We start from the raw sequence: 22164 nt of genomic DNA on the forward strand, positions 1-22164 counted from the left end.
CCCGAGGCGGCCTGCCATCTCCGCCTGCGTGACCTGAGGCAAGCAGCCAGGGCGGAAGGACACGACTGATGTGCGGTGACAGGGCTGCCAGGGCGGAAGGACACGACTGATGTGCGGTGACAGGGCTCTTGAGCAGCTGTCAGGCAGGCGAGGGGCGGGGGGACACTCATCTGTACAGCGCCTTGAAGGGCGCCAAGCGCACCAGGCCTGATGTGTGCTGAAACTGGAGCAAGAGTCAGTCACGCCTCATGCTTCCGTGGCTCGACTGACTCTGCCCCATCCCTACCGCACTTTCAGAGGCTCTGACCTATTGGGAACTCGCTCACTTCGTTGTTGCTCATTTAGTCCAGTGCGCCCTTTTTACTTTACAAATGTCTCTGTCTCACACAGCAAGAGTCATTCATTCTTTCTTCACGTCCATCACTCCTGTTACTTCTGTCTTCAGTCGGACACCACACGCGGTTCAACTACGTATCAATATTCCTGTTTCCCACTGACCTACTTCGTGGGTAAAATCTGCCATTATAGGTATCCCAGCATGGCCTCTCCTGGCAGCACTCTCAGCAGAGAGGCCAAGGATCGTAGGGGCTGCTGGGCAGCGCAGGGCCACTAGGGCGGTAGAAGAGGAGCTGGCACTGCTGGGCACTAAACAAACGCCAGCATTGTTGGGCAGTGCGCACAGCTCTGGAGTGGAGCTAGAAGCTGTCACTGGTGGGCGCTATAAGCTGATTTTGAGTAGCGAGGCGCTAGGGGGCAGAGGTACTGGGGCCAGAATCACAGATCCCCGTTGTCCGGGCTGTCATAGCCCAAAAACAAGCAAAGAAAGTGGGGCCCAAGGTGGGTATTAAAGAATAGAAACTAGGGTGCACCCCTGTACCCCGACGTCACTGCACCTGCTGCACTAATGACAGCTGTTCTCCTGCTCAGCCAGTCTCCAAGTTCCGCACTCTACTTGTTTTTCCTTCTCTCCTCCCTATCTCCACCCATTTCTCACCTCCTTCCTCACCTTCTTCTCTGTCCCTTTCCTCTCTGCCTCCACCCTCTTTTCTCACACTTCCTTACCTTCCTTCTCTTCTCTCCTTCCCATCTCTGTCATTCTTCTCTCACTTCCTCTCTCATCCTCTTCCCTGTCCCCTTCCTCTCTGCCCCCCTCTTCTCTCACGCTTCCTTACTTTCATTCCTTCTCTGCTGACCGCCTTCCTTCTGGCCTCTGTGCTTTCCTCTACCCTTTGTCTCTGATCCATAACTTCTTCCCCCATTCTCTCACATTTTCTCTCTTCTCCTCTCGTTTCACCCTTCGCTCTTCTCTGGATCTCGTTTAACTTCTACCCATCCACGCCACCCCCACCCCAGGTCATCCACCCCCCCCCCCTCCCAAAAGAGTAAAGACAATGCCAAGACCCAGATTCTGCCAGGGCACGTCTAAGCTGACTGCAGCTGGTGCAAGACGTCCCCCCTCCCACCTCTGGGCCGTGGTGCCGCTGCACCAGCTGCACCACCGGTACCTTCATCTCCCCTGGGCCCGGACTGAGGGCATACATGCATGGGCACGGGTGCTGGGACACTGCTCATAGCAAGGGCGGGGGCCACCTCTGCCAGCTCACAGAAGCCGTAGCGCTTCGAAAGTTCCTGACGTCATCCAAAAAGCCAACGAGGGCCACGGACCTCAGCGGGAGAGCGTGGACAAAGGGCGCGTGGCACCTCATTTGCGTGAAGATGAGCACAGCATGCAGGAGAGACAACGTTATTTCATCGCCATGAAAAATGAGGCTTTCTGGTGAAATAAAACAGCATCAGGGAGACAGCTACGAACGCCACCTCTTCGTAATTACTCTGCTAATTATGCCGCTTTTAAATATCTTTAATAGTCCTGTGCAGTAAAATAACACCTCAGACAAAAACACTGCTATTCAACAATGGGCCTTAACATATTGTTCCCTGACTAATGTACACACAAGTAACCGGGACACCGAAAATGAGGTAAACAAAACTAAAATATTCCGAGGTGGCATTCTGTCCTCAGACATGTCCTCTCAGAGTTCTACGGCAGCGCCTGCAACATTCATTTCAGCATCCATACATCTCACCTGAGCATATTTTAATATCACAAACAATTGTGATCCCATATAGAATATTATCAAGGGCTTTTAAAGATTCTGCCCCATTATTTTATGGTATTCTGTCTCGGCTTTGATAAAAGGTTTATATAATGGAATAACATGCTTTTGTCTTTTTAAATATATTTTTCTATTATTGCTTTTTTATATTACACCTAATCACTCAGATAGACGTCACTTGGGTTACCACGGGGTAGCAGCCACTCTGCCAGGCTCGCCCATTGATACCCCTGCCACTGCCCTTGTGCCACTCGTCTCGGGCATCACTGAGGCACGGGCAGGTCGAGGAAGTGCACACACCACGAACAGCAGCCTTGTCCTTCTGCAGTTCACGGCCTTTCCTTCTTCGGGCCCCTCAGCAACAAACAAGCCCCTTGAGTGGCTTTATCGATAGCCCCTCACATCCGGGGATTCGCCCTCCATGGTCAGTCCTAGACCCGCTACCCGAGCCCTCTGCTTCTCCAGACTCACTAAAACCTCTGATAATGTCATGGTGCCCTCAGAGCTCTGCTACTGATGCAAACTCCTGCCAGGGGAGGGACCTGTGAAAGCCACAGTGAACCCATGCAGATCAACAACTGTGCCCTGTGTGCCTCTTACCAGCCCCTTCACCTGTGAATCCCACAGTGAACCCATGCAGATCAACAACTGTGCCCTGTGTGCCCCTTACCAGCCCCTTCACCTGTGAATCCCACAGTGAACCCATGCAGATCAACAACTGTGCCTCTGTGCCCCTTACCAGCCCCTTTACCTGTGAATGCCACAGTGAATCCATGCAGGTCAAGAACTGTGCCTCCAGATTCAGGGCGGTGCCCTCTGCCCACCAGTGTGGGCAGAGGACCAACATGAACAAAGGAGGGGGTTGGAGGCGCCACAAGGCGTGGGAGGGGGTGATGCTGGCCAAGTCTTCTGGACTTTTGAAGGTGATGGAGAGCTCCTCACCATGGCTTGTCCTTCCCTGAGTCACCTGGGTCCTCTCTGCCCAGTGAGGTAATCTCTCCTGTACCCTCTCACATAGGTCCTCCTGGGCAGGTGTAGCTTGTCGCTCTTCCTTTGGCTCAGGTGACTCCTCCGTGCAGTGGCGGCCCTGCTCCTGGCACAGGCAGGCTAGAGGGACAATGGCGACCAGACGAGGTCCACGCCGGGATCTTCCTTTTTCTCTCTTGGTGGTGGTGCACAGAACCTTCTCGTGATGGGTTAAACGCTGAACCAGATACTGGCGGTGGCGGCCACGACATGTCCTCCGCTGGCGGCCAGGCCTCATCAGTCAGGCTAGGCTGGCCCTTTATACGCCCTGCGCTCCTCCTACCGAGAGAGGTTCTCCCCACTCTTGAAGACCAGAGTGAAGGGCGTCCGGCTCTGCTGCCCCTCTGAGGTTCAGGCTGGCTCAGGTGAGTGTGACGCCTCTCTGTATGAAGAGCCATTTCACAGGGGGTGATGCTCACAGGTAAGGACGAAGAGTGGGGAGGTGATACTTCTACAGGTAGGACTTGCAGTGGTCGCCATCCCAAAAGTCTTACCTAGTTTAGGGTTGGGAGACATGAGGTCCTAACTTTACTACTCCTACACTGAGAAAAATCCTAACTTTAAGACTTTCGGTATTCACAGAAGGCATTTAGGACTCCTAACTTCTGTGAATACCAAAATGAGTAAGTGCCTTCCGTGAATACCGAAATGAGTAAGTGCCTTCCGTGAATACCGAAATGAGTAAGTGCCTTCTGTGAATACCAAAATGAGTAAGTGCCTTCTGTGAATACCAAAATGAGTAAGGGCCTTCTGTGAATACCAAAATGAGTAAGGGCCTTCTGTGAATACCAAAATGAGTAAGTGCCTTCTGTGAATACCAACATGAGTCAGTGTCTTCTGTGAATACCAAAATGAGTAAGTGCCTTCTGTGAATACCGAAATGAGTAAGTGCCTTCCGTGAATACCGAAATGAGTAAGTGCCTTCTGTGAATACCAAAATGAGTAAGTGCCTTCTGTGAATACCAAAATGAGTAAGGGCCTTCTGTGAATACCGAAATGAGTAAGTGCCTTCTGTGAATACCAAAATGAGTAAGGGCCTTCTGTGAATACCAAAATGAGTAAGTGCCTTCTGTGAATACCAAAATGAGTAAGTGCCTTCTGTGAATACCAAAATGAGTAAGGGCCTTCTGTGAATACCAAAATGAGTAAGTGCCTTCTGTGAATACCAAAATGAGTAAGGGCCTTCTGTGAATACCAAAATGAGTAAGTGCCTTCTGTGAATACCAAAATGGTAGTAAGTTTAGGATTTTGTCTTAAGTTAGTACTGTGAATCGGGCCCACAGAGTCTAGTGACACTAGTTGTCCAGATACACACGTGGAACCCCATGTGCAGGCATCTTCACACATGTTCCAGACACAATGGTGGCCAAGGACCCCGGTAATGGAAGAGAAAATAGAACTCTACATGGGACCAGTGGATGCTTCCCCAACAGGAGCACATCTAAGAGAGCTGGGCTGGGAAGGGACACAGGTAAAAGGGCATATGCACGCATCAATAAATAAATGCTGCCACCACAGTCAGACTCTACACAGCCTGGTAGACAGGGCAGGAGGCGCTCTCGCAAAAAGGGGTGCACTTTGGGTAACACCCTTGATGTCTCGGGTCTCTCTGAATTGAAGCACTCTCAGTTGATTTGCGTAAACGTGTTCCTCACTGGGGCACAAGGGCACAGGGCTGCCCTAAAATGTAAAAGGGCATGGAGGATTTTTGTCCAATAAGGCAGTGGTGGCTGGTATCTACAGGGTGGGGGGATAGGGGGTAGATGCCTAAGCATATAAAATTCAAAAAGAAACACTTCCCGAACACGTCCTCCCGCTGTGGACATCTTATTTTGTTGAGTGCAGTCACCAGCAAACTCCTATGACGTATCCTGACACTAATCACATGCTGTTAACCAGAATGAGTGCCAAAAGAACTATTGATGGACAGAATGCAGAACAATGCCATACATTCATCCCAGCACAGAGATCTGGGCCTAAATCCATCGTTTTTTTGCTCACCATGCCATTTCAGTTTGGACCCAGCCATACGCAAATCAGTCTTGACCCTGTGCCCCATGGGAACAGTCTAGCCCGAACTGCCAAGCCATGTCTTTCCTGGACCGGAATCAAGCATCCTAGGACCGGTTTCTGGCTATCATCCGTCTTCAGCCAGGATAGCTAGACTCCAGTGGCGTGAAGAGCATGGAACTCACGTCTGAGCATACCCATCCCACTCGGGGTGACAAATGCAAAACCAACAGTTGATGGATAGAATGCAGAACAATGTCATACATTCATCCCAGCACAGTGATCTGGGCCTAAATCCGTTTGTTTGCTCATCATGCCATTTCAGTTAGGACCCAGCCATATGCAAATCAGTCTTGACCCTGTGCCTCATGGGAACAGTCCAGCCCGAACTGCCAGTCCAGGTCCTCCCTGGACTAGAAACAAGCATCCTAGGACCGGTTTCGGGGTTTCACCCCTCTTCAGCCAGGATAGCTTGAATCCAGTGGCATGGAGAGCACGGGACTCACGTCTGAGCATACCCGTCCCACTCGGGTGACAAATGCAAAAAGAACAATTGGATCAGGGCTGGATGACGAAAAATAAAATGGTAATAAATGACCATTTAATTTTTTATCTCTGCGACTTTGGGAGGCATTTAAGTGGGGCAACGCTCCTCTGTTCCAACGGCGGGGCCGCCCTTGCAAAAAGGTGTTTCCCCTTTAAAATATACACCAGCGTCTTTCAATAAAACAAACTTTATGACACTCCATAAATCCTATTAATCAGCCCATATTTCCTGAATGGGAAACATTCCGCCACCGAATGCCCGATTCAAGGACGATTCATCCGCTTTGAAGAGAACTTAATGGTTCTTTTTCATAACTATTTATTACAAGGCGGCGCTCGCGGCGGGAACATGAAAGATGACACCAAACAAGCACTGCGCGAACACAACACACGCGCGATGATTAGAAATGAAACATGGTGGCGGCGGCGGCGGCCGGGAGCGCCCGACGTCTCATTATTAGCAAGTCTGAGTCCCTCAGGCCGCCAGGAGGCAGTTCAGGAAATTGGGGACGTTTTGTTTTAAATGCAGCAGAAGTCCTGCACTGGGAAGAAATCACCTGGTTTTTGCTGATGTAACAGAGAGTGAAAATAGGTACAATGGAGTGGTAACACCCATTGTCCCTTAGTTTAGGTCTCTGGGTACCTGGGGCCAGATGTTCAAAGATTTTTTGAGGTCGCAAACGGCTGGATATGCAGAATCGGGCCTTTTGCAACCACAAAAATGCCTTTTATATCTGTACAGATGTTCAATTTACGAATCAGTAACCTGTTACCAAATCAAAAATTGGGTTTGTGATACAGTATTAACAAGCATTTGCAATGCATAAGGTCTCGCATTAGGAAAGTTTGAGCTATTGGTATTGTAAATGACACATTTTTTATATATGTGTTGGTTTTGAAAATAGCAAAAATAATAGCTTTGTCATTTACAATGCCAATAGTTATAACTCGTGACACCTATAGCATTTGTAATGCAATATGTGTTGTATTCACGTGACTTAGATGTATTGATATTACAAATAACAATGGCTTTGAATTTTTTTAAGAATTAATACTTAAATAAAAGTTATTGTAATTTATAATGGCAATAGCTTAAACTTTTGTAAAGAACTTGTGAAGAATATGTTCAGTGTATTTTATTGTGACGAAAATCCAAGAACAGAAGTGAAATACTAACCTCTTTTTGTGACATTTGTAATAAAGCTTGAAACATTGAGAGATCATATTTGACCCAGTTGTTGTTGAATGGTTGCACAGATTGATGCTGTGGTGGCGCTGAGTGATGTTGTGGTGGCGACTAGTGATGCTGTGGCATTCAATGATCCTGTGGTAGCGCATAGTGATGTTGTTGTGCCCCTTAGTGATGCTGTGGTGGTGCTGAGTGATGCTGTGGTGATGCGATAGATAGAGTGAGTGGGATAGATAGATAGAGTGAGGGCGATAGATAGATAGATAGAGTGAGGGCGATAGATAGATAGACAGATAGATAGTGTGATGGCAATCAGTATCTAAATAAATAGATAGAATGAGGGCGATAGATAGATAGATAGATAGATAGATAGATAGATAGAGTGAGGGCGATAGATAGATAGATAGAGGGCGATAGATAGATAGATAGAGGGCGATATATAGATAGATAGAGGGCGATAGATAGATAGATAGAGGGCGATAGATAGATAGATAGAGGGCGATAGATAGATAGATAGATAGATAGAGGGCGATAGATAGATAGATAGAGGGCGATAGATAGATAGATAGAGGGCGATAGATAGATAGATAGAGGGTGATAGATAGATAGATAGAGGGCGATAGATAGATAGATAGAGGGCAATAGATAGATAGATAGAGGGCGATAGATAGATAGATAGAGTGAGGCCGATAGATAGAGTGAGGCCGATAGATAGAGTGAGGCCGATAGATAGATAGATAGAGTGAGGCCGATAGATAGATAGATAGAGTGAGGCCGATAGATAGATAGATAGAGTGAGGCCGATAGATAGATAGATAGAGTGAGGGCAATATATAGATATAGAGTGAGGGCAATAGATAGATATAGAGTGAGGGCAATAGATAGATATAGAGTGAGGGCAATAGATAGATATAGAGTGAGGGCAATAGATAGATATAGAGTGAGGGCGATAGATAGAGTGAGGGCGATAGATAGAGTGAGGGCGATAGATAGAGTGAGGGCGATAGATAGAGTGAGGGCGATAGATAGAGTGAGGGCGATAGATAGAGTGAGGGCGATAGATAGAGTGAGGCCGATAGATAGAGTGAGGCCGATAGATAGAGTGAGGCCGATAGATAGAGTGAGGCCAATAGATAGAGTGAGGCCGATAGATAGAGTGAGGCCGATAGATAGAGTGAGGCCGATAGATAGAGTGAGGCCGATAGAGTGAGGCCGATAGATAGATAGCGTGAGGGCGATAGATAGATAGCGTGAGGCCGATAGATAGAGTGAGGCCGATAGATAGAGTGAGGGCGATAGATAGACAGATAGAGTGAGGGCGATAGAGTGAGGGCGATAGATAGATAGATAGTTGTGTGTGGTTGTGTGTGCATGGTTGTGTGTGTGTGGTGTGTGTTATGCTTTGTTTTGCTATGTTTTGTTATGCTATGCTATGTTTTGTTGTGTTTGGTATGCTATGCTATGTTTTGTTATGCTATGTTTTGTTTTGTTTTGTTTTGCTATGTTTTGTTGTGTTTAGGTATGCGCTATGTTATGCGCTATGCGTTATGCGCTATGTTATGCGCTATGTTATGCGCTATGTTATGCGCTATGTTATGCGCTATGTTATATGTTATGCGCTATGTTTTGCGCTATGTTATGCGCTATGTTATATGTTATGCGCTATGTTATGCGCTATGTTATATGTTATGCGCTATGTTTTGCGCTATGTTATGCGCTATGTTATATGTTATGCGCTATGTTGCGCTATGTTATGCGCTATGTTATGCGCTATGTTATGCGCTATGCGCTATGTTATGCGCTATGCTCTATGTTATGCGCTATGTTATGCGCTATGTTATGCGCTATGCGCTATGTTATGCGCTATGCGCTATGTTATGCGCTATGTGATGCGCTATGCGCTATGTTATGCGCTATGTTATGCGCTATGTTATGCGCTATGTTATGCGCTATGTTATGCGCTATGTGATGCGCTATGCGCTATGTGATGCGCTATGCGCTATGCTATGCGCTATGTTGCGCTATGTTATGCGCTATGTTATGCGCTATGTTTTGCGCTATGTTTTGCGCTATGTTATGCGCTATGTTATATGTTATGCGCTATGTTATGCGCTATGTTTTAAGCTATGTTATATGTTATGCGCTATGTTTTGCGATATGTTATGCGCTATGTTATGCGCTATGTTTTGCGCTATGTTATGCGCTATGTTATGCGCTATGTTATGCGCTATGTTATATGTTATGCGCTATGTTTTGCGCTATGTTATGCGCTATGCGCTATGTTGCGCTATGTTATGCGCTATGTTATGCGCTATGTTATGCGCTATGTTATGTTATGCGCTATGCGATGCGCTATGTTAGGCGCTATGTTATGCGCTATGTTATGCGCTATGCTATGCGCTATGTTGCGCTATGTTATGCGCTATGTTATATGTTATGCGCTATGTTTTGCGCTATGTTATGCGCTATGTTATGCGCTATGTTATGCGCTATGTTATATGTTATGCGCTATGTTTTGCGCTATGTTATGCGCTATGTTATGCGCTATGCACTATGTTATGCGCTATGTTATGCGCTATGCTATGCGCTATGCTATGCGCTATGCTATGCGCTATGTTATGCGCTATGTGCTATGTGATGCGCTATGTCATGCGCTATGCGCTATGTTATGCGCTATGCGCTATGTTGCGCTATGCTATGCGCTACGTTATGCGCTATGTTATGCTCTATGCGCTATGTTATGCGCTATGTTATGCGCTATGTTATGCGCTATGCGCTATGTTATGCGCTATGTTATGCGCTATGCTATGCGCTATGTTATGCGCTATGTTATGCGCTATGTTATGCGCTATGCGCTATGTTATGCACTATACGCTATGTTATGCGCTATGCGCTATGTTATGCGCTATGTTATGCGCTATGTTATGCGCTATGTTATGCGCTATGCTATGCGCTATGCTATGCGCTATGTTGCGCTATGTTATGCGCTATGTTATGCGCTATGTTTTGCGCTATGTTATGCGCTATGTTATATGTTATGCGCTATGTTTTGCGCTATGTTATGCGCTATGTTATATGTTATGCGCTATGTTATGCGCTATGTTTTGCGCTATGTTATGCGCTATGTTATATGTTATGCGCTATGTTATGCGCTATGTTATATGTTATGCGCTATGTTATGCGCTATGTTATATGTTATGCGCTATGTTATGCGCTATGTTATGCGCTATGTTATGCGCTATGTTATGCACTATGTTATGCGCTATGTTATGCGCTATGTTATGCACTATGTTATGCGCTATGTTATGCGCTATGCTATGCGCTATGTTATGCGCTATGCTATGCGCTATGTTATGCGCTATGTTATGCGCTATGTTATGCGCTATGCTATGCGCTATGCTATGCGCTATGTTATGCGCTATGCTATGCGCTATGCTATGCGCTATGTCATGCGCTATGCGCTATGTTATGCGCTATGCGCTATGCGCTATGTTGCGCTATGCTATGCGCTATGTTATGCTCTATGCGCTATGTTATGCGCTATGTTATGCGCTATGTTATGCGCTAAGTTATGCGCTATGTTATGCGCTATGTTATGCGCTATGCGCTATGTTATGCACTATACGCTATGTTATGCGCTATGCGCTATGTGTTGCGCTATGTTATGCGCTATGTTATGCGCTATGCGCTATGTTATGCGCTATGTTATGCGCTATGCTATGCGCTATACGCTATGTGTTGCGCTATGTTATGCGCTATGTTATGCGCTATGTTATGCGCTATGTTATGCGCTATGCGCTATGTTGCGCTATGTTTCGCTAATTATATGCGCTAATTATATGCGCTATGTTATGCGCTATGTTATGCGCTATGTTGCGCTATGTTATGCGCTATGTTGCGCTATGTTATGCTGTGTTTTGCTATCCTACGCTTTGCTGTGTTTTGCTATCCTACGCTTTGCTGTGGTTTGCTATCCTACGCTTTGCTGTGTTTTGCTATCCTATGCTTTGCTGTGTTTTGCTATCCTATGCTTTGCTGTGTTTTGCTATCCTATGCTTTGCTGTGTTTTGCTATCCTATGCTTTGCTGTGTTTTGCTATCCTATGCTTTGCTGTGTTTTGCTATCCTATGCTTTGCTGTGTTATGCTTTGCTGTGTTTTGTTATGCTATGTTTTGTTGTTTTACTATGATATGCTATGTTTTGCTATGCTATTTTTTGTTTTGCTATCCTATGCTTTGTTTTGCTATGTTTTGTTATGTTCTGTTGTTTTGTTCTGCTGTTTTGTTGTGTTGTTATGCTATTCTATGTTTTCCTATGCTATGCTATTCTATGTTTTGCTATGCTATGTTATGTTTTAAGTTATGTTATGCTATGTTTTGCTATGCTATCCTATGCTTTGTTTTGCTATGTTTTGTTATTTTCTGCTGTTTTGTTCTGCTGTTTTGTTGTGTTATGTTATGCTATGCTATGGTTTGTTTTGTTTTACTATGCTATGTTTTGTTTTGCTATTCTTTGTTATGTTATGTTTTGTTTTGTTATGCTATTCTATGTTATGCTATGGTTTGTTTTGTTATGCTATTCTATGTTTTGCTGTGTTATGCTATGTTTTGTTATGCTATGTTTTGTTATGCTATGTTTTGTTATGCTATGTTTTGTTCTGCTATGGTTTGTTCTGCTATGGTTTGTTCTGCTATGGTTTGTTGTGTTATGTTATGCTGTTTTGTTGTTTTACTATGATATGCTATGTTTTGCTATGCTATGTTTTGTTTTGCTATCCTATGCTTTGCTATGTTTTGTTATGTTCTGCTGTTTTGTTCTGCTGTTTTGTTGTGTTATGTTATGCTATGCTATGTTTTGTTTTACTATGCTATGTTTTGTTTTGCTATTCTTTGTTATGTTATGCTATGGTTTGTTTTGTTATGCTATTCTATGTTTTGCTGTGTTATGCTATGTTTTGTTATGCTATGTTTTGTTATGCTATGATTTGTTATGCTATGTTTTGTTCTGCTATGTTTTGTTCTGCTATGTTTTGTTCTGCTATGTTTTGTTATGTTATGCTATGTTTTGTTGTTTTACTATGATATGCTTTGTTTTGCTATGCTTTGTTTTGTTATGCTATGGTGTTTTGTTGTGTTTTGTTATGCTATGCGTTGTTGTGTTTTGCTATGCTATGTTTTGTTGTGTTTTGCTATCCTATGCTTTGTTTTGTTATGCTGTGCTTTTGCTATCCTATGCTTTTGTTTGTTATGCTATGCTATGCTGTGTTTCGTTATGCTATGCTATGTTTTGTTATGCTATGCTGGTAAGGGTATGTGAGGGTGTGTGAGTGTGTGTGAGGGTGAGTGAGGGGGGTGAGGGTGTGTGAGGGTGGGGGTGTGTGAGGGTGAGTGGGTGAGAGGGTGAGGGGGTGTGAGGGTGAGGGGGTGTGAGGGTGTGTGAGGGTGTGTGAGGGTGTGTGAGGGTGTGTGAGGGTATGTGAGGGGTGTGAGGGTGAGGGGGTGTGAGGGTGAGGGGGTGTGAGGGTGAGGGGGTGTGAGGGTGTGAGGGTGAGGGGTGTGAGGGTGAGGGGGTGAGGGGGTGAGTGAGGGAGTGTGAAGGTGAGGGGGTGTGAGGGTGTGTGAGGGGTGTGAGGGTGTGTGAGGGTGTGTGAGGGTATGTGAGGGTGTGTGAGAGTGAGGGGGTGTGAGGGTGAGGAGATGTGTGAGGGGTCAGGGGGTGTGAGGGGGTGAGGGCGAGTGAGGGGGATGAGGGCGTGAGGGTGAGTGTCTCCAATGAATGTCGCTGCTTCGCCTTCTTTGAAAATGTTCAGTGCTGCAAATAGAGCATGCCGCCCTAATTATCACAGCATGAGGCCCCAAAGTGATAATTATCACAGCATGCAGAGAGCCGCCCCACACTGCTGGAGCACTCAACTGCACATTAATTATAGTTGAGTGCTCCAGCAGCCTGGGGCACCTGTTGACATGCTGTGATAAGTGGGTCTCATGCTGTGATAATTGTTGCAGTGCCTGAGGAAGTGGAGACTCCTGCTGGGATAATTGGTGTTGTGGCCTCAGGAAGTAGAGTTTCATGCTGGGATAATTGGTCTGGCGGCGCCTGACGTCCAACAAACGTGCACAAGCTGCTCAACCTTGAAGCGCGTTCACAGACCTGGATCGGCTCGTGCCCAGGTCTGTATCGGGCTCGTTCACAGCTGTTACTCCCTTGACAGGGATGAAGGCGGCTATAAGTCTCGTTGGCGGCAGGGCTTCGCCCTGCAACGCCAGCGAGACCTAAAAAGGAGCATGTTTAGGGCATCTCTTCCTAATAGAGAGTCAGCATTTCATCACCAACTCCGAGCAGGTAATAACCCATTAGCAAATGGGAAGGGGTCCCCGAGTGACCCCTTCCTCTTAGTGAATGTTGAAGAAAACATGTTTTTAAAAGCAGGCAGTGGCCAACGGACAACTGCCTACCCTTAAAAAAGTAAAAGAAAACTTCATTTTACATTTTGAAATGCATCCTGTTTTTCATTAAGGAAAACGGGCTGCATTAAAAAAATTGCTTTATTTAAAAACAACCACAGACACAGTGGTTTGCTGACCCCAGCAGGCCACCATCCCTGCGATTGTTGCGATTTCCAATGGCTCACAAGCTGAGACCGATCTCATGAATATTAATGTGGTAGGTCTATTTGCGACTGACTGGGAATCGCTAAGTGTGTTAAACACACATTAGTATATCGCTGTTGCTAAATTTTGCTATTTTGTAATCGCAAATCCCAGGATATGTACATCTGGCCCCAATGGTCTATTTAGGGATGCTGTGTTCCGTTAACTATATGCAAACACTGGTCCTTAATTAAGTGAGATATCGACAGGATAAACATAGATTGGAATCAATACTATATCCAGAGTGTCCAGCCGGACAATCAGTTTAATAATGTAATAAATCCAAAGACATAATTATGAACAACAATATAGTGAGACACAATCCTGTATCCTACAAGGAACATGACATATACAAAACACACAAGGACATTTCGGGCAAGACAGGCGTAGCTTGTTAAATGTGAATTCTATCAAGCTTAGTACAAACAGTCAATGCACTCTTTTACACAGTGGATTAATGTGCATGCTAAGATATAGGTTACCTATATCTACCTTTAATCACTGACACATATAAACCTATAAGTCACTCCTATGTGCAGGCCTTATCAATCTTGAAAGCAGAGTGCTTGGTTTTTTGTGAGAGTGTGCCCATGCATGAGCAGGGCCCCTCTGCAGCTTTCGGAGACTATTCTCTGAGGCTGTTCTGTGATGCAGCCAGACCATATACTCTTAAGTGCATTATAACCTCGCGGTAAATGCTAACTTTTGATTGGGTGCATGGAAACATGTTGTGTTTAGTGTCAAACACTTTGGAATCCTACCCCCCCCCCCACTCCAGTCCTGGTGGCGGGGGTAGAATTCCACCCTTCTAGAGGGAGAGACATGTACACACTGACCTAACCGGTAAAAGTTTAAAAGAGCCCTGGTGTTGGAAATGGGATCCCCGGCTGGCCAGGGCTTTCGCCAAAATCAGTCAGAGACCACCACACCCAAGTCAGGGCAAGGGAGTTACACGCCAAGATAACCCCTACTCACCCTCTAGGTAACGTGGCGCGAGCAGCAAGGCTAAACTTGGAGGCGATGTAGGCTAAGTATTTGCGCACGCACCCCAGCAACAACAACCAAAGGCCCACCACAAAGGAAACTCCACACAAGGTTATATAAAAATAGCCTTTGTATTACACCAAAACACATTAGATAAAACACACACTTTACAATGTGCCAGAGGCACGGGCAGAATTTACAGGGGGATATTTACAAGACAGGGCCACATGGACCACTGTCAGGAATCAGAAGTAGCACTTTCAGAAATAGCACTTAGAAGGTAAAATATAGCACAAAATAGCACACAATATAACAATAGAGCGCACAACCAGTAATTACTGGTAACCAGGATCTCACTAGCACCACCTGTACTAGGGAGAAAACAACCACCTATGTATTACAATACCTGTAGGGGTGTAAGAGGAAAACACATGATGCAATGCATAACATTCATTCAGAGGTGTAAAGGCACATGACGCATAAACAATACATTCAGAGGTGCATAGAAAGTACAATTGCGCCAAACTCACGTAAGTCACCACCTGTGACTGTCCCTGTGTCCCAAGTGTCAGGGTCCTAAACGTGGCAGCTGCCCACGAAGTGCTGGGCAGCTGGAGATGAGGATGGGGCCAACGTGGGAACCTGAGCCTCTCTGGGCTCGTGAAACAAATGGCCCCTGAGCCTCTCTGGGCTCCTGCAACAATGGGGGCGCCTGAGCCCCTCGTGGGCTCTCAAAAATGCCCCCTTGAGCCTTTTAGGCTCAACACAAGTGCGCTGTCTCTAGAGCCTCTCCGGGCTCAACAACACAGGTCAGGCCCCCACGAGCCTTTCACTAGGGCTCTCGGGGCAGGGGGGTCCCTCACGGGGACCCGCAAACACGTGGGGCGCCTTTGGTGGGAGTCCCCCCTCTGGGGGACTCGAGATTCCGCAAGTGCCCCCTTGAACCCCTCGGGGCTCTGCACAAGTGCCGCCTGGAGCCTCACGGGCTCACAACCACTCGGGGCCTCGTACTGGAGGGGAGGGGCGGGCACCGTCAATGTGCCCCGACTGCCCCCTCCCCTTTTGCAGACACTCACCGGGCTCGCGCTGTCTCCTCCGCCCGGCGGCTCTTCACAGGAGCTCCCGCTCCTCGGGGGCTCCCTTCCCACACTTCTCTTCTTCTTGGGCGGCGGGGCTCTCCTCTCCGCAACGGGGCCCCGCCTGCACCTTTCCGCCGCCTCTCCTCGCTGCTGGGCTGTCCTCTCCCGGCGGCGAGGCGGGACTTCCGGTTGCTTCTCCCGGGGCCGCGCACGGATTGGCCGGCCGGCCCTTCACTTCCGGGTCGTCGCGGGCAGCGCGGCGGCCCGTGTTCGGCACTCCTTAGGTTGGGGATTAGTTAACCGGTCCCGGCGGCGAGGCGGGACTTCCGGTTGCTTCTCCCGGGGCCGCGCTCTCAAGCGCTAGGGAGCACTCAGTTCAGCAATAAAGTCCTTGTAGGCTGGCAGGGGGGCAAGGCTGGGCCCAGAGCCAGCACACTGGGTCTCCAGGCAGGGAGACACCCCAAGTGGCGGTCCTCTGGCCCAGCGGCAGCAACAGCCCCCTCAGGATCCTGAAAGAGAACAACAACTGTGGGGACACAGCCCCATTTTTATACAGCATTTCCCTTTGTCTGAAGGTGTAGAGTGGGGGCGGAACCAGTCGCAGCTGGTTCTTGAGTACTCTGTTTACCTCAGCCACCCTCTCTATTCACTGGCAGGGCTTGGGTCATTAGACACACCACAGGGGGGCGGAGCCAGCATTGTGTGGGGAAAACCCAGCCCATCCAGGACACAGGTACACTCCTCCCACACATTACCCATGCAAATCTCCCACTCACCACCGGGCAGACCCATCCAGACTTCCTGGAGCCTGGCATGCCAGCCAGCTCCAGCCAATCCCACCGCTGCCACCAATGTTGGAAATGGGATCCCACCGCTGCCACCAATGTTGGAAATGGGATCCCCGGCTGGCCAGGGCTTTCGCCAAAGTCAGTCAGAGACCACCACACCCAAGTCAGGGCAAGGGAGTTACACGCCAAGATAACCCCTACTCACCCTCTAGGTAACGTGGCGCGAGCAGCAAGGCTAAACTTGGAGGCGATGTAGGCTAAGTATTTGCGCATGCACCCCAGCAACAACAACCAAAGGCCCACCACAAAGGAAACTCCAGTGGGTGGCCACATCCTCCTCAATTGCACCAGTTGCCCAGCACTTTGTGGGCAACTGCTACGTTTAGGACCCTGACTTTGGACACAGGGCGTCCTAGCCCCAGAGAGGCCAGTTGGCCTAGGGACAGTCACAGGTGGTGACTTACGTGAGTTTGGCGCAATTGTTATTGTTTTTGCACCTCTGAATGTATTGTTTATGCGTCATGTGCCTTTACACCTCTGAATGAATGTTATGCATTGCATCATGTGTTTTCCTCTTACACCCCTACAGGTATTGTGATACATAGGTGGTTGTTTTCTCCCTAGTACAGGTGGTGCTAGTGAGATCCTGGTTACCAGTAATTACTGGTTGTGCGCTCTATTGCTATATTGTGTGCTATTTTGTGCTAAAGTAATTTTACTTTCTGAAAGTGCTACTTCTGATTCCTGACAGTGGTCCAGGTGGCCCTGTCTTGTACATATCCCCTGTAAATTCTGCCCGTGCCTCTGGCACATTGTAAAGTGTGTGTTTTATCTAATGTGTTTTGGTGTAATACAAAGGCTATTTTTATATAACCTTGTGTGGAGTTTCCTTTGTGGTGGGCCTTTGGTTGTTGTTGCTGGGGTGCATGCGCAAATACTTAGCCTACATCGCCTCCAAGTTTAGCCTTGCTGCTCGCGCCACGTTACCTAGAGGGTGAGTAGGGGTTATCTTGGCGTGTAACTCCCTTGCCCTGACTTGGGTGTGGTGGTCTCTGACTGACTTTGGCGAAAGCCCTGGCCAGCCGGGGATCCCATTTCCAACACCTGGCATCACAAAATGGATGCTGCAGCCACGGACATGAGTCTGGCCTCCTGCTGCTGACCGAAACTCCGGCAGGGAAGGCCTGGACAATAGGTTTCCTGTCAGGGGAGGTATAACCACCTCCCAGACAGGCTTTAGTGTATTGGGGCTGGGTGGGAGCACTCTGAAAGTGCTTTGAAGTCAGCACTGGGGGCACATTTGGTGTCCCTGTGCATATCCCAGTTCAAACCGGTTGCAGGGGCTACCAGCCCAGCTCTGGTGCAAAACTAGACAAAGGAAATGGGTGTAGACATCCCTCTTTCCAGACCCTCCCAAAGGTGGGTCCCCAGAGTATGTCCAACCACTTTCTTCAGTATAATTAAGGAACCCCTGGCAACAGGACTGGAGATTACACCTAGATGAAACTCTGAAACTGAATCCTCAAACTTTGACGCTCTACTAAAGACTAGAGGACGGAAGAATCTCCCTTGGAGTCAAGGAGTGACTCCTCTGCTCAAGCAGGCACCAACAAAGCATTTGCCGGTTTGCATCTCCGAAGCTCCTGTCGGACTCCGAAGTATTTGCAGCCCAGGAAGAGTATTTCCAGATTTCTCAGAGGCTGACCCAAGTCCCCAGCAAAGCTGAGACCCGCAGACCTCACGAGTGACGTGGAACCAGAATCTCTAGACACCGTGCACATTTGCTGGTGTATTAATTTCTCAACCTTTCTTGAAGTTATGCTTTGGGTTACTTGTAGCCCAAGCCCCAAGCAGGATGTATGACATTACAACGCATGCCTTTACGACGCAAGTTTTACAACGCAACTTTTACAACGACTTGCGTTGGGGGGCGCTGGATAGTGAATAGTTTAATTTACTATTCCAACTCCAGTCCCCGTGGATAGTAGGGAAGGTTTTGGATAGTAAATTAAACTATTCCCTATCCTACAGCGCCCCCCAGCGCAAGTCGCTGTAACGACTTGTGTTGTAATACCTGCGTAGTAAAGGTATTGCGTTGTAAAAGTTGCGTTGTAAAGGGTGTTTACCCCCAAGCTCCAACTGCACTGAAGATGGTAGACCTACACTCCACGAGTGTTCCGTGGGCCCGCTTCTTGCATTTCAGCTTGAGGCTCCTTTGCAATCCCTGGCCCGTTGACTGGTGGGTCCCCACGAAGGCAACTCTGATTTTGCAAGGACTTCCCTGGTTGCTCCAGATGTGCCCTGACTTCCCACCACATGCTGAGTCCCTCGAACCTTGCTGGTCCACACCGAAGCATTTCTTTAATTCCTGCATGGGTTGCTGTTGCCAAGGCTTGTTGGGTCCGATCCGGGCACCGACACGGCAGCACTCAACATCATTTGTGGGACAGCTCAATTCCAGAACCTGGTTGTCGTCGATGCCTCCTGGTCCCCGTGGCTGAAGATTCAAGCTTCACCTCCTTCACCTGAAATCACCCGAGATCGGTGGGCATTCAACTATCGTGCCCCTGGTCACTGGCAAGTGACCCAGACTTTGTCCCCTCTGCTTTCAGGTTCTTCTCATCTTCAATCCAGTCTTGGATCACATCGGACACTTTCCACTACGACGGCAGCAGCACTTTGCAGCAGATTGCCTTTGAAAATGACGACGATTCCCGACACCAAAAAACACCTATGCACCCGGCTTCCCTGGATGAGGTAACTCGAGTACTCCGGTGCTCCCATGGGTGTTGGCCCTAGAACCCCTTAAGTCTAAGGGGCTTTGCTCAAAGTCCACTCCTGAGTGTCCTTAATCTTTACATTTCCAACCATGACTTTCCCCATCGAAGTTCATAGTGATTCACGGCTGTGTTCACACACTGCATGCGTCCCCCGTGGGTCCCCTTTGTCACTACCTTGGGTGGTTCCTGGTGGCCCCAGAGGTTCTACATGCTCTAGGCTTTGTGTTTATGCAAGACGTGGCTCTTATATCACTTTCTTAATATATGGTTTGGTACGCCCCTAGGGCTCAACATATATTGTGCTAATTTACTGTGTTATTAGGTTTACTGAATGTACTTTTGCCTCTAGCCCCATAAAGAGACTAGAGGGATGTGTTTAGAATAAATACATATATTTTATATATATACCTGGTGTGGGTCTCCTTTCATTTGGTCATTCACGAGATTATAGGCTGGTAAAACAAGCTGCTTTACATTCCTTCAAGACTTAGCCTGAAGGCTGCTCTCCACAGCTACCACTAGGATAGCTTAAACCTGCCATCAATAAGGGTCGTTTAAACTGGTGCAAGGTGCCCACTAGAATAGTGGACAGCATATGCCAGGTCAACGTCTCACAACCATCATACTAGGTTGTCATGCAAAGTCCGGCAGGACATGAGATTCTGAGAGGCATTTCTGAAGGATTTCAGACAGGCAGTGGTATGGCCAAGCCCCCCTAAAAAACAGTGAGTGTTGTTTTTTTTTTACAGATTCTGCAGGACGTGTGGGTTTTGGCGCCATTTTGGGTTTATCTTGATGTGCCCAACGGTGGCCAGGAGACTGGGTGGAGTCTGGTTTGGTGGCAAACATTGGTTTCTTGTAGCTCTTTACAATCTTGGTGGCCCTCACAGTATGGCCAGAGGAGTCCTGCAATGGTATTCGGGTCAGACTACATGACTGTGGTGGAATGCATTAATCAGCAAGCGGCCACGTGCCAGATGATCTTGAGACTGTTGAAGGAAATCCTACTGCTATGTTTGAGGCTGAACGTCAACTTTAAATCAAAACATATGCCTGGTGTATTGAAGAATGAGCGAGAGGCTCTGTCTCGTTTTAGGATGCAGGCCTCAGGTACCACCACCTGGAAGCAGCGGAGTTCCCTTCACCATTCGTGGAACAAGTATGGGGGCTTGGTGCCCTAGCCTACCAGACATCGTGGCTGCCACATTAATGCCCAGGACAAGCTGTGCCTCCGAGGGGGCGTAGTACACATATTGCAGATTTCAAGAAGGCAAGGGGGTGGGAGAATGGTTTTAACCTGACTCAGTAATTGCATTTCTTGAGGCCCTGAAATGTGAAGGGTGACCTGTATCCTACGCTAAGAGACATACTGCAGCAATTTTCTTTTTTTGCAAAGTTAGGAGGTTACGCAGATGGGACAAAAGCTTTCCTGGTGCAAGGGGCATTGAAGGGCTGGCAGAGGTGAGGGGATGCAGGCAGGATTACAGGTGCCCTAAAGACACGTACAAGCTCACGAGGATCATGGCCAGCCTTGAGGGTCTGTGCAGATCACCAGCTGAAGTTTGCTTGGTTAGGGCAGCTTCTCCCTGGCGTTCTATGGGGAACTAAGGGTGGGTGAACTTGTGGCAAAGAACAAGAAGTCAGAAGATGGGGCTTGCAGCTAGCAGACATTCAATGGCCATATGGCTCCTTGGCAGTCACCATTACCCATTCTAAGACAGACCAGATGAGCAGGGTGGACCCCATACTGCTTCACAGGGTCCCAGGTAATGAATTCTGTATGCTTGGGAATCTTGAAGCCTTTATGGCACACCAGGCACAAGGGGCTGTTAGCCCCCCTCTAGTTCTGGTTTCAACTTGCCAGGGTACTCAGTAGGGCCCTGGTGTCCGCAGGGTTGGATCCTACAGAGTGTAGTTTGTATTAATTTCATATTGGCGCAGCTACCATGGTGGGTGGCATAGGTGTGGCAGGTCAAGCAGGTCAAAGGATGGGCAGGTGGAAGTCTGACTGTTACAAGAGCCATGTGAGATTGAACATGTCATAAACGTCCTGGCACTAATTTTTCCATCCTTTACAGTATTCTCCTATCAACGCAGGTGGAGGACATGATATGGTGATTGGGCTGCTGGATGCTTTATTGCCTCCAGTCAATGCGGGAGCCAGAGGTGTTACGGACGTGCTGGTGTTGGGCCACTCGCATGTGAGGTGTGCAAGGGATTTTATTCTTCAGGTGACAACGCGACGCGGGAAAGGAAGGCTGAATATAAGATGACTTTCTTCGATCAAGAAGGACTGTGCTTGGCCAACTTCAGTACTGCATTTGACAGAATGGTGCCCCAGAGGCTTCCCGAGATTGTCTTCATTCATTTAGGAGGCAATGACTTGGCGGAGCTAGGGCGAAAAGACTTGTTTAAACTGAGGGTCTCTGAAATGTGTTGGCTTCCAAAGAAGTTCCCGGAGGCCATAATAGCATGATCCAACATGGTTGAATTGGAGAGGTGGCAAATCAGTCAGAGCCCTCAATGGGCCTGTGAAACGGTTGAACAGGAAAGCTGGTAAGTTGTTGAAGACAGCGGGCCTGATTCAAAAAAAGTAATCTGAGACAAAATCCTAACTTTACTATTTGGTATTCATAGAAGGCATTTAGTAGTAGTAAAGCTAGGGTTCCTAACTTTAATACTACTAAACTGAGACAAAATCTTAACTTTACGACTTTCGGTATTCACAAAAGGCATTTAGTAGTAGTAAAGTTAGGAATCCTGTCTCGGATTAGTTCTGTGAATTGGCCCCAGCTTGTTTATCATCCATACGCCACGGATGCATCAAGGGTGAGCAGTTTTTTTACAGGATGAGGTGCACTTATCTAGAGAAGGTAATGCGATGTTTCTGGAGACCCTGGTGGGCTGGCTACAGATAGAAGGGGAACTACAGGATTTGAGGCTCCATTGCTTTGAGTTAGTAATGAATCGTAGAAACGTAAAACCCGGAAGTGAT

At 47.7% G+C, this 22164-nt stretch overlaps 1 protein-coding gene across 1 annotated transcript in view; it reads right to left on the reverse strand.

Moving 5' to 3' along the window:
• The window catches only part of CPNE9 (copine family member 9), a 482542-nt gene that overhangs the window by 212848 nt on the left and 247530 nt on the right, over positions 1–22164 (reverse strand). The gene's annotated exons all lie outside the window — the stretch shown is intronic.

The sequence above is a fragment of the Lissotriton helveticus genome, chromosome 9, assembly GCF_964261635.1.
Source record: "Lissotriton helveticus chromosome 9, aLisHel1.1, whole genome shotgun sequence".
NCBI lineage: Eukaryota > Metazoa > Chordata > Amphibia > Caudata > Salamandridae > Lissotriton > Lissotriton helveticus.